We start from the raw sequence: 5,045 nt of genomic DNA on the forward strand, positions 1-5,045 counted from the left end.
CCAGTGTTAGAATGGTGGCAGCTGATGAAAGAAATGTTCTCTATGTGGCCAGTGTGATTTCTGTACTCTGTTTATCATTTTGTCTACGTTTTGTTTGCAACGTCCTATACCCAGATATGCATCTATATATACAGGTAGATGTAGGTATGTACATACATGTATGTATATATGCATATACTCATTTATTATTTGTATATATATATATATATGTGTGTGTGTGTGTGTGTGTGTGTGTGTGTATACACACACACATACACGCACACATACAGACACACACGCACACACACACAGGCACGCGCGCACATATATATACTTACATATATATGTATATATGTATATGTGTATATGTGTATATATATATATACATATATAAACTGCCTTCTAAATAGCGCTGATGCAACAGTTCTGAGTGAATAGTCATTCTCGGAAGAACGGAATAACTGAAACTTGTCAGTGCTTTTTATTTTTTTAAATGAACTTATCCGAACAAAATTAAATTCATCTCATTCTATTTGTTTTAGGTATTAATGAACCCGAGACATGTCAGCGGCTGCTGCTAGTTATATGGGGACTTGCGATTGCGACTGAAGCCATTACTAGTTTTAATATGAGATGGTGGAATTGCTAATGTTGCCGGTTGAAGTTCCTATTAGTATTCAATTTGGTCCATTTCTGTTGTTGCTGTTAGGATGGCACAGTTTATATCGTTGTTTGCTGCCCAAAACAGAAAAATTGTACAGCGACTGGTTACGGCATCATCCATATCAGTACGCCCTGAAAAAGTACTGGGTATTATGCCGGTTTTCTTATGGCTTCACTGTTTTTTTCATTACATCAGCTTCGTGAAACATTTGAAAAATTTCCGAATATCCCAGCACGCCTCGTGACTTCAGCGCTTGGCCCGAGGCTGACTTTGTCGTAGTGCATGTGATTTACTCACTAAACCTTACCTTTTATTACTGTTAAGTGCCTTTATGTTGTTTCTTCCCATATATTTTAAATGGTTTGGCACACATTTTTTGTCCATACCTTCAATGAAGACGAATAAAATTACGGTAAGGGGAATGTTGTAGAGCTTGCTTCAGTGCTAGGGCTGAGAATGAGTTCAGTCCATGTCTGCCACTAAATCTTATATTTAAGGTTATCTCTGCACCATGTCTTGGAAATAGTAGTACATTCACTGAACACAGATTACAGTACATGTACCATATTATTGGGAAGAGTGCCAGGGATGCAACAACCAATTGTTTTGAATGCTTTGAGTGTGAGCTATATATTTACTGTCTGCCAATGTCTCGACTCTGATATGGCCGTGACCTTAGCTTCATTGTTCATTACATTATTTTCTGATATTTACTGTACCACTTTCATAATTTTTTATCGTTATTTATTTTTAAAAAAATTTTAACATTCTTCATTACTGCCACTATTTGTAAAAAGAAAGCTTCTCTGGGTGTGTTTCTACTGCAAGTGCTTGTAGCGACCATAGCCTTATCTACACGGTACATTATTTATTTCTTTATTTATTTTTTGCACTGATATTTATCGAACATCTTTTACCATTGTTTTGGTTTGGTAAGCAAAGATGATAAGTGCATGTTACGGTAGGCAAACTTTGATTATGGCATTATTAATCCATTTTATTCATAAGTATTTACCCCATGGTTAATTGTGAATAAAGCTACAATGTTTAGAGAAGTAGAAAAGCTAAAATGTGTAGTGCTGAGATTAAGAAGAAAATAAACATGATTACTGGTAAGTGCGTTGAGCAGTGTCTCTTCAGACGTATTCAACAAAGCGCCACGGAGTAACCATGAACTCCATCACTGGTAATTACGGGGTGTGGGGATATGGAATGAGTACATGTAGCATATACAAGGTTTGTAAACATCGTGCACAGCGGAACATACCATTATATTCATTTGGAAGTTGCTTGAGTTGTTTGTATTGTAAAACAAGGGGGATACCAAGGTCCAAAGCTGGACCTCAAACCCGAACATCAACATGCGGGACGCACAGTGAATTTGAGGGTCAAATTTTGAGAAAAAAGCGCGTCTTATATGCCGCGAAATATGGTATTTATTATTTATAGCTGGTCGTATCGTTAGCACGCCAGGCAAAATGTCTAGCGGCATTTCGTCCGTTTTTACGTTCCAAGTTCAAATTCCGCCGAGGTTGACTTTGTCTGTCATCCTTACGGGGTTGATAAATTAAGTACCAACCAAGTACTGGGGTCGCTGTGGTCGACTATACCCTCCCCACAAATTCAAGGCTTTGTGTCTAAGTTAGAAAGGATTATTATTCACAGCTGACCGTATCGTCAGAACGCCGGACAAAATGCTTAGCTGTACTTCGTTCGTGTTTACGTTCTGTGTTTAAATTTTGTCGAGGTCGACTTTGCTTTTCATCCTTTCCGGGTGGATAAAATAAGTACCAGTTGAGTACTGGGGTCGATATAATCGACCTATCTGTTCCCCGAAATTACTGGCCTTGTATCAAAATTTGAAACCATCATCATCATCTTCATCACCACCACCAAATCCACCACCACCACCACCACCACCACCACTACTACTACTACTACTACTACTACTACTACTACTACTACTACTACTACTACTACTATCAACAACAACAATAATGATAATAAAAATAATAATGTCCTTTTGATATACTCATAATATACCGAATTGAACACGATTTCGCAAAGTAGATTTATGTTTATAATACTTTTCTTTTCTTTTTTTTTTTAATCTATTTTATTTTATTTACAATCTTTTCCGCGCGATATTGGAACTTCTTAGGAATGCTATCTTCTGAAATTCTCGTATGGAATGTTTACCTGGCAGTTCTTCAGTTCTTCGATTTTCTGCTTTGCGTCGTGCTTACTGCTAATGTTTCCTATAATTACAGGAACTGTTCTGTGTCCATATTTCCACATTTTCGATATTTCCGTTCCGAAGTCTTTTTATGTTTGGAGAATATTTCACTCTCCTTTATTCAGATTTTTATTGTCTGTTGGGCAATCTACCTCACTAAATGTACGCAATCCATTATAAACAAATAACACTGCGGTTCACTCTTATCTCTTTATCTCTACATATTTACATATCCTATTGAACCGCGCAATTTTCATTCTCCTTCAGCCCTGACTGGCTTATCCAACACAAGCCAACGAGGATGCTTGTATTCGGTCACTAGAAATGCTAGAAATAGCTGCCAAATCTTCACCAAATCACGCCCTACCATGTCAAAAACGAAAAAGACCAAAACAAGAAAATGAAAGCGGGGAAAAGACATTTTAGATAATGTAGTCTCGGTTATCTTCTCAAACGACAGGATGGTCAGTTCTAGAGTGCCTGTAATCATTGGTCTGCTCGATCGTAGATGACTCGGGGTTAAATACGAACAACTGGTGTGCACATGCATCATTTATCTACTGGTGACTCGTTTATTTCTTTATATATTTTCTCACGGCAATAGGCACTTGCCTTCTCATGTTTCCCGTTCCATTCTAAAGTGGTGGGCATGAGGCAAGAGGTCAGAATGACACCGATAAACCTGGTCAGCTGACTATATATGCAATGTTCAAGTATGATATTTCGTTTCGGCATACACACACACACACACACACAAACATACACACACACACATAAATGCATACATGCATATATATGTATGCACACACACACACACACACACACACACACACACACAAGTGTATGTGTGTATGCGTGTGCGGGTGCATGCATGTATAATAATAATAACAATAAGAAGAAGAAGGAGGAGGAGGAGGAGGAAGAGGAAGATGATGATGATGATGATGATGATAATGATGATGATGAAGATAATAATAATAATAATTGAGAAAGAAAAACTATGTTGGATCATAGATATAGCATGCCCAGCTGACAACAAGGTATGCGATAAGGAAGAAAGAAAAGTCGAGAGATATGACAGGTTATCTTGGGAAGTTAAGCAGTTGTGGTCGATGAAAAAGGTAGCAGTAGTACCAATAATTGTCGCAGCCCTGAGAACAGTGAGCAAAAATCTCGAGAAGTACGTGGAACAAATAGGGGCTGCAATAAAGGTGGAACACTTGCAGAAAACAGCACTGCTTGGAACCGCTCGAATACTCCGGAAGGTGCTCGAAAAATAAGAGACGTTACCTTAGTTCACTGGTAGTGAACAGCTGACACTGTAGTACATCTCCAGCATTAGAAGCTGTGCAAAGGCAATAATAATAATAATAATAATAATGATAATAATAATGATAATAATAATAATAATAATAATAATAATAATAATAATAATAATAATAATAATAATAATAAATGCCCGGATGCAGTAATTGATTGGAAGTGTTATCATGCACATTGTTTTGTTTTGGTATAAAAAGATGGGCTACAGCAAATATTCTGCTTAATACCACAGATTTGTATGTCAGTTGTTTGACCTTAACCAGTTGAGCATGTCCCTTGGTGGTTGACGATATCTACATCTCTGATCATGAGCAGAAGTAGTCGGGGAGCATCATAGCCATGTGTTAAGAGGAATTCTTTGGGGTTTGAATAATTCACCTTTGGAAACATGGGTGTTTTGCTCAACATCCTTAAACAAACCTTATTCAGGGGCCTTTTGAGCTAGATGGGCTACTCGACCTGAAGAAAATTCTAACTGGGCCCCACCTTCGAGGTCATGCGCTGTTATTTTTTTATATGAGATCACCATGTTGCGCACATATGGTTGTGAAGCATGTGCCCTTATCAGATGGGTAGTCAATGGGCTTCGTATATTTTACCCCAGTATCACTTTGATGGCATGCACTTCTCTCTCACTCAATAATAATAATAATAATAATAATAATAATAATAATAATAATAATAATAATAATATCTATTATAGGCACAAGGCCTGAATTTTGGGGGGAGAAAGATAATCGATTATATCCACCCCAGTACTTCACAGGTACATATTTTAACGACTCCAAAAGGATGAAAGTTAAAGCTGACTTCGTCAGACTTTACTTTTCATCCTTTTGGGTA

Source organism: Octopus bimaculoides, chromosome 8 (assembly GCF_001194135.2).
Source record: "Octopus bimaculoides isolate UCB-OBI-ISO-001 chromosome 8, ASM119413v2, whole genome shotgun sequence".
Taxonomy (NCBI): Eukaryota; Metazoa; Mollusca; class Cephalopoda; order Octopoda; family Octopodidae; genus Octopus; species Octopus bimaculoides.